Raw genomic sequence first — 8,895 nt, 5'->3', positions numbered from 1 at the left:
GGTTTACATGGTTACAGGCCTATGATTGGTTGACATTTGGCTTTGCTTGGGGTCTTGCCAGGTGGTCGTTATCTCAAGGTCCTGTCTGGGGAATTTCTAAATGGGAACTGAGGAACACGTACTGTCTGTTCTTTATCTATGACCACTGACCTTGTTCTGGGGCCGGCATCTGGTCTCTGAAACTTCTTAACTCATTTCTGGGAAGGGAAGGGTCAGTGCTAGCGTAAGCAAGTTTACAGAAGCACAATCAGCAGTTAGCAAGTTAGTAATGGTAATGGGCAATTTTTTTATCTTTCATTCCCCCCTTCTTCTCTCGACTAATTTTAATCTTAAAATTCATGGTGTCTCTATATTATCTTGTGGGGTGTCAGTTTTTCTCAGTTCTTGGTATTGAGATCTCAGAACTAATAAACGGACTGTGCTGATTTTTTTTCTTTTACAAAAGATACCAATCTGTTGAGTATACCATTTGCAACATACTCCTACCATTTGCTATATACTTAAACTTTCTGAGGTTTGTCTTAAAGACAATTTTTAAATTTATCCAATTCCTTTTCCAAGGCTTTCTTTACCATTTGCTACATACTTGAACTTTCTGAGGTTTGTCTTAAAGACAATCCTTACTTTTTAAATCCTTTCTTCTCCAAAGAGGACATTTTTTCCCCAATTCCTTTCTCAAAACTCTCTTTACTACCCTCCTCTTTGTTACAATTCCTTGAGCTTCTTTGTGGCTAGAGATTAAAACTTCCCAATTTTTCCTGTGGCTTGTGAAACCAAGTTATCTCAGAACAACCTCAAGGTACCACTGGGCTGGAGAAGCTTGCTAGATTTTAAGGCTAAGAGTATTACTTCCATGGATAACACACTCAGGTTATTACCATACCAGAGCCAAACTAGGCTGTGACCATAGAGTGGATTTCCAGTCACTATGCACTGAAGTACCTAAGGCAAGCAAGCCAGTGATATCCTTGTCCCCAATATCCACTGTGGGAAGAGAGTGTTTCTGGATATCACCCAAAAGAATGTCCCACAAGATCTTAGATTTAGCAGCAGTCAACCAGGAAGCAGACTCAGGTCATGGAATCAGGAAGGAGTTTCTCCAGGTGGTTGTCAGGACATCGTCGAACTTTACCCATTAGGGTATGCAACAGCAGCAGCAGCAGCAGTAGGGTCTCTCAGTGGCTCCAAGGGACTGTCATACCTCATGCTGGGCTGTAAATTCCTACACAGACTGGTTAAGGATACATTGCATAGGCTTGGCAGACTTTGATCCTGCTAGTTTTTAAGATCTTTAAACAATAGTCCAGGACAATTTACCAAAATCACAACTTTTTTATTAACCAGATATTTCTGTAAATAGACACAGAAGGCTCAGAAGGCTTAGTCTTGTAGCCATCTCTGACAGATGCAGTCTCCACACCTTGCACACCAACAACTATTAACACTATTCTTTATGCCTTTTTTAAAAAAAAAATTATTTTATCTATTTTGCCTCATTTTTTCAAAACTGACTATGGACCCTTGATCTTAAAATGGGGGTAGAAGGGCGAAGTTCCATCTTCTGTAACTTCTTCAAGCTGACTTCAGGGGCATTGATCTTACTTAGCCAGGAACCTATAACCTTAGCCTATTTTACAAAGAGGCTATCAGGGTTAGATGTCATTAAGAACAATATTTAACTTTTGACAACTGCACAGACCTTTTCTCCGGCTACAGCAATGTAGCTTGTTTAGCACTCTGGTTTGCAAAAGCATCTTTCTAGATGGCTTAGGAATGTGATCTCTAATGATCCCAACAATGCCTAAGTTATCTTTGCAGGCCTTTAGACAGATATCAATAGAAATACACTCTCAGGTTTACAAAATTTTTCCTGAGCAGATGAACTTCATGTAACTAGTGTCAGCTCAATTAGAGCTGCCAATTAGAGCTTTTGGCACATAAAGGGGTTGAGATTTAAACTATCCCCCACATTTTATAACATTAATTTTTTACTATCACAGAGGACTGGCAAGTTCCTGTCCCTTACAAGGTAGTCATGGACATTAGGCATGCTTACAAACTATCTCCCATGACCTCCTGGCTCTGACCAGTTTTGAAGGGCCACACAGAAATGATTCTAGGATCTGACATTTCTGCCATCCAAGCAGTGGCTTACTGTCTCTAGATGTTCCTCCATTGCTTTTGTCCTAGGAGTGTCTTCTCCACATTGGGATAAATGCCTCATTGGCATTTCCCTTTAGCTGGTCGCTGCACCTGAACTCGGGGCCTGAGTGCTGTCCCTCAACTGTACAGTTCAAGGCTAGTACTCTGCCACTATGAGTCCCAAAGCAACTCTGCTTGCTCTTTCAGCACTCTGCTGGCTGAGTAGAGGTGACAGTCTCACAGGGACCTTTATGTGCCTGGGCTGGCTTTGAACTAGTTTGCAGATCAATGAGTCTTATAAAAGGCCACCTTACTCCAATTAAAAGCAACAAGGCTGTCAACATAGAAGTAGCTTTTAAGCATGCTCTTACCTGAAACGTATTAAGAGTCAAAGTTACATCAAACAAACTTGTAAGAATCCTCTGTGCTTTGCTCTGGGCTTTGCTGGAAAATTAAAAAAAAAAACCCTATAAGAGCAAACTAGAATAGCAATCATTTTGATAATACTAATCTTTTTTCTTTGTGTACATTGAGGCCAATGTTAAGAACAATTTTACATTTAAACTTTATATCCAAAAATCCATTTCCTATTTTTTAAGTCTCCTTTAATCTTCTTTTTAATATTGTATACCTCAGTTTTTATTTGCATTTTGAAAAGATCCCTTGAAATCTTGAGTCCAAGTGTCACTCATTACCTCTTGGCTGCTTGTTTTATAACAGATACACATTAAGATTTTTAAACTCAAATGACAATTTTTCCTTAATGCGAAAATAACAATCATCATAACTGAACCAAAAAGCTAGACTTAACACCTTTATAACTTTTAAAAACATCCTAATTGCAGAACATAATTGAAAGTAAGCCACATTATACAAATAACTTTTTAACCCTCTTTTTAAGGCCTTCCTAATTTTAATGTTAACACACACAAGGGAAGTTTTAGCAATACTAATCAGATCATCACATCACTCATTTTAACCATCATGTTTTCAGTGTCTATCTGCAGGGAAAAGAGAGAACAAAGATGGGCCACTCAGCCACTTCTATGGAATGGGCACACACCCAATCTGACTCTTTAGGTTTAGATGAACTGCGTTTGTGCCAGCTTGCCCTCTTTCACCATGCGTGGACTATTCCCAGGGCTTGTCCCACCATGCATGTCCAGCTGAACTGAACTTCTGCTTGTTCACCCCTCACCCCTAAAGATAGGTCTTCTGTTGGCTTCTAAGTTTTTCCCCTTTTCTTATCTCTTGGTTTTCGAATGAAATACACAGTTTTTAGACAGACAGAAAAAGTAATATCTTTGATGGTGTTAAACTAACCTTTATATTTAAATTTTTAATATTTATCCCCAAATTTTAGCCAAGGGAACTAGATCCCAAAAAGCCAATGCATTTTTGTTAAGCCAGATAACTTGATTACAGTATAAACAGTCTTATGCATTTAAAACATTAGTTTTTTAAAATACCAGATTTTCTAATTTGCAAGTTGAAGAAACTTTAAAGAGCCATTTAAAACAATGTGAAAAATTTTTAAACATTTTTGTTAATGTCCAAACCTCATAACCTTTTGAACTTTTAAATTTAAACTCACCCAATTGTTACAGCATGCTGACAATTCTTATCTTTGAACACATTCACAGACACACAAAAAACAGTTACACTCTGGTTTGCAAAAGCATCTTTCTAGATGGCTTAGGAATGTTATCTCTAATGATCCCAACAATGCCTAAATTACCTTTGCAGGCCTTTAGACAGATATCAATAGAAACACACTCTCAGGATTAACCTTTTGAATTTTTAAATTTAAACTCATCCAATTGTTACAGCATGCTGACAATTCTTATCTTTGAACACGTTCACAGACACACAAAAAACACTCACACAGATCTTAAAGCGCGAAAAAATCAAAATCAGTCATACGTACACCTTTTAAAGTTTTTAAACAAAAATTTAAGACAATATTTCTTTTAAACTAGGTACCTTTGTTGGGCTTTATTTTCCCAGAGCAAGGCAATTCACTAATTAGTCTCTTGAATCCCTTCTGTTGGAGGAGAGCTGGGGGAGGGGGTCACCTAAAACTAAACTAGTCAGATTTTTTTAATCCAATTTTAGACAAGAGCACTTCACAAATTGTTACATTGTTAGGACTAGCTGAAAAAGTCCAAACCAGGCACACAGCCTTCTACACCCTCCTTGCCGGCAGCCTCCACAAGAAGAAAATGCAGCCTGAGGCTTGAAGGGAACCAAACTAGCCCAGCTGGAACTTTTATTCTCCCAGAGATGTTTAAATAAATAAATAACAAAAATACAGATAAACACAAAAAACAAGGATCCACATTTAAAACTGGTACCAATTCTAAAACAGAAATAGACAAAAACTGAAGGCTGAGTTGGGGACTAATGGGCCCAAGTTCATTCCTACCAGAACCCTGTGCTGCTACCACTCAGCAAGCTGAATCCAGAGTCTGCTGAGTGAGCCTGCCACACTCACCCAGAACTTCCCTACCCCAGAAAACATAAAACAAACACACACACTAAAGTAAACAAGACAAACAAGTGGCCACAAAGACAAAATCAAGACTCAGTGAATGGGGCTACATCTCACCACCATTCGCTTACCAGGGGACTCAACATCCCCTACTCACCTCCGGAGGATTTTTCTTTTAGATTCCTGCAGACGTTGACTGAGGGGCCTTCCAAGGCAGAGGAGAATTCCCAGTCATCTTGGGGCAAAGGAAAAGTAAAACCCCTAGCAGCCGTCCCCTCAGACTGACAGGTTCTCCCCCATGCTCAGACCCCCCTGAGCCAAGGCCCAAGGCTGAGATCTAACTGGGGCCACTTGCAGGTGGTCAGTGGCAGCTTCATAATTGACAAACAAGCAAGTTACAAAAGCAGAACCAGCAGTTTTTGTTTTCAAATGAACTAGGACAGGGTCTCGGGGTGTCCTAGGAGGGGACTCACTTGTTGTCCCATCTCTATAGAGAATACAAAACACACATTAAAAACGATTAACACTAAACAGAGACAGATAGAACCAGATGCCGCTCGGCAACCAAGTGAATACAGATGAGGAAGGAAATTACAGATGGGAGTGGCCAGCCGTGCCTTAACTCCCCAGAACAGAGAGACACTTGGATCTCTTCCTTCCTCGAGACGACCCTGGAGCAGCACTCCAGGGCAGGACCAGGGCACTGGGCACGTCTGCTTTTCCCTCTGGCCCAAATACAGATTCAGAGGACCCTGGAGCAGGGCTCCAGGGCGGGACTAGGGTACTGGGCAGGTCTGCTTTTCCCCCTAGTCCAAATACAGATTTGGATCCCAGAACGCAAAACGAAAGTGACAAACACACAAGACAAGAGCTCTATCTTACCTCTTGCCGGTCCTGGAATCTGGGGTTTGGGGGCGCCTGGTTCCTGGCCAATGCATCAAATAAAAGACCCTAATCCCCTAGGATACTTTCATCAATGGGAGGGCACCCCAGAAACTCAGAATCCAGGCTGGGAGATGCAATAAGCAAGAGGAGTTTATTTGACGTTAGCGCAAATGGACTCTCTGCCCTGGTCAGTCAGAGAGCCCCGAGCAGCGGTTACAAGCCTTTTTAAAGGCAAAAACCCACAAGATTAATGCTTAACACAAAGTATCCCATGATTGGTCCATTTAAAGGTCACCATATACGCCAACAATCACTTTGCCAAGCGGGAAATTTTGTAACACTCTTTGTAAAACAATTGGCTCATGGTTGGTTTAAGGGGGGTTTACATGGTTACAGGTCTATGATTGGTTGACATTTGGCTTAGCGTGGGGTCTTGCCAGGTGGTCGTTATCTCAAGGTCCTGTCTGGGGTATTTCTAAATGGGAACTGAGGAACACGTACTGTCTGTTCTTTATCTATGACCACTGACCTTGTTCTGGGGCCGGCATCTGGTCTCTGAAACTTCTTAACTCATTTCTGGGAAGGAAGGGTCAGTGCTAGCGTAAGCAAGTTTACAGAAGCACAATCAGCAGTTAGCAAGTTAGTAATGGTAATCTTCAATTTTTAATTTTTCAATACCTTACCCCCAACCTAACCCCCATTGTATACACACTTAATCAAGAATTGTATTACTCAATTCAAAACTTCTTAACCTTAAATTCTGTAATAGCAGTATTATCTCTTTATACCTATATAATTTTTGAGAATCTTTATTTTTTAGTTTTTCATGTATCCTTTCTATCCCTCCCCTCCTCTCATCGTATCCTTTTCTTCTCTCAATATCACCTTAAACGTAGATAATTTTTAAGATTCATTTTTTAAATTTAAATATTCGTTTTTCCCATTTTTCTTGTCTGTTTTATCCTCTCTCCTACTATTCTGTCCAATCCATTTCCCTCTTTGAGATTAGAACTTGGTTAAATTCACTCTCCTTTTGCCTCTCCACATTCTTCTAATCCTATTTTTCCTCACATTTGTCCCTAAATATAATAATTTCTGGTTTGCCAAATTCATCCTTGCTGTTGTTAGCCCATTAATCCATAGTTGTTTGATGTTGAATAGATTGTATCTGTTGAACTAGATTATATCTGTGTACTTTTGCCGGTGCCACTACAGGACTTTGGTTGATGCATGCCTTGAAAAATGTATTCTAGCAGAAAACTGGTGTCACTTCATATCAAATGGGCAGAACAAGCCAGAAAAACACAAGAAAAATGCAGGTCCTGGTATCTCAACTCCCACTCATGATAACCAGGTGACAGAACAGATAATGTGTATTCCAGAGGAGGGTTCCCCAAAAGCTCTATAAATATTACTGGAAAACATGGTGAATGAACATGAATAAAACCTTCAAAGGACTCGGTGTGAACATGATAGGGAGAGAGAGGAAGCAAACCAAAGATCAGTACAGTAATCTCATGAGCATGAGGAAGCTACTCAAAGATTGATACAGAAATGCATGAACAGGCTGAGAACACTCAAAGAGAAATACAGGAATTGTATGAACAGGCTGAAAACAGACAAAGAGAATGTCAGGAATTGAGTGAGCAGGCTGAGAAAAGTCAAAGAGAACTACAGGAATTGCATGAACATGAGGAATCTAATCAATGAGTAATACAGGAATTGCAAGGGAGGGACGAGAATAAACAAAGATCAATAGAGGCATTCATGGAATCCTTAAACAGACACCTGAAAAAATTCGGGGAGACCACAAAGGGAATGCTGAATGGAACCTGACAGAAGGAATGGGAATATAAGGAAACCATAACCAAACAACTAAGTGATTTGAAAATAAGCACTGAAGACCAAGTTAAGGAAGTAAAGAAGCTCATACGAGATCTAAAACAAAGCTTCAGCAAAGCATTTGAAGTCATCAAAGACAAACAATTAGAGGAAAATGAATAAAAAACAAAGAAGAAAGTCTTGACAGTAGATTAGACCATGCAGAAGATCGAATCTTGGTGACTGAAGACAGCCTAGATATTATAGAGAAAGAATATACAACTATACAAGACAAATCCATAAATAGTTTTAGATATATTCAGCAATTGGAATACACCATCAGAAGGCAAAATCTGAGAATAATGGGTGTAGAGGAGCACCTAGAGACAGAAGAAAATGGTCTAGGAAATTTGTTTAACAGGATCCTAGCAAAGAAATTCCCAAACATGCAAAAAGATAGGCCTATTCAGATACTAGAAACTTTTAGAACCCCAAATAAACCAGAAGAGAGCAGGACATCCCACTGTCATATTATAATATTCACAAGATCAATTCAGAACAAGGAAAAGATCCTTAAAGCTGTCAAGGAGAAAAGATCAATCATCTATGAAGGGAAACAAATTAGAATAACTTCATTTTTTCAGCAGAGAAAATTAAAGCAAGAAGAGACTGAAATGATGCATGCCATGACCTAAAGACAAAATATGAACCAAGAATACTGTAAACAGCTAAATTCTCCTTCATAACCAAAGGTGAAATAAAAACCTTCCATAGCAAAGAAAAACTGAAAAAATATATCTCCACCAAACCGGTCCTACAAAAGGTACTTAAAGATGTCCTACACAGACAGAACCTACAAGATGACAATAAAGGCAAAGGAACAACAGCCAAACTGAGAATCCAAAAACCATAGGAAGAACCAAGTTGCTGCAGCCCCCAAGAAGGTGGATAAAATTGCAGAAACTAGCAAACACTTCTTAGTCCTTTCTCTCAACATTAACGGACTTAACTCTCCAATTAAGCGACATAGACTGTGTAGTTGGATTAAAAAGCAACATCTTTCTATCTGCTGCCTTCAAGAGTCAAATTTTGCCCAAAAAAACAAAAACATTTTTAATGTTAAAGGCTGGAACAAAATCTACCAAGCAAACGGTCCCCATAAACAGGTGGGAGTTGCAATCCTAATATCAGATAAAATAGACTTCAAATAAAAATTCGTGAGAAGAGAAAAAGAAGAACACTACATACGAATTAAGGGATAATTCTTTCTTTCAGGAGGGTATTACAATAATAAATACTATTCGACAAATAATGGATCACCGAAATTTATCCAACAAACACTATTTTCCCCAAAATCTCAAATTGATCCAAAGACAAGTGGTGCCTGGGGGGGGGGAGGGGAGGAGGGAGGATTGGATAGGGGGTGGGGGGGAGGCTGGGAAGGGATGTGAAGGGTAAACAAAGGAAGAGGCTGCAATGCTTGTTAAGAAATGCATGCATTATCCTGTCCATGTAATTGTAACCCCTCTGTACAGTGTGTTCACAAAAATAAATAA

The 8,895-nt window shown here is 39.5% G+C and overlaps 1 long non-coding RNA gene across 1 annotated transcript; it reads right to left on the bottom strand.

The window, feature by feature from the left end:
- Nucleotides 1-1,082: 1,082 nt before the first annotated feature.
- LOC138805503 (uncharacterized) lies at nt 1,083-4,872 on the bottom strand. The gene is made up of 3 exons (XR_011365572.1): nt 4,791-4,872; nt 2,514-2,586; nt 1,083-1,231 (listed from the first exon to the last, which is right to left on the bottom strand). It is a non-coding gene; the product is annotated as an uncharacterized lncRNA (long non-coding RNA).
- Between the last annotated feature and the right edge of the window lie 4,023 nt (nt 4,873-8,895).

The sequence above is a fragment of the Dipodomys merriami genome, unplaced genomic scaffold (genome assembly GCF_024711535.1).
Source record: "Dipodomys merriami isolate MVZ:Mamm:240054 unplaced genomic scaffold, mDipMer1.0.p SCAF_397, whole genome shotgun sequence".
Taxonomy (NCBI): Eukaryota; Metazoa; Chordata; class Mammalia; order Rodentia; family Heteromyidae; genus Dipodomys; species Dipodomys merriami.
The sequence above is the reverse complement of the archived record's forward strand: the minus strand, read 5'-3'. Positions and strand labels throughout refer to the sequence as shown.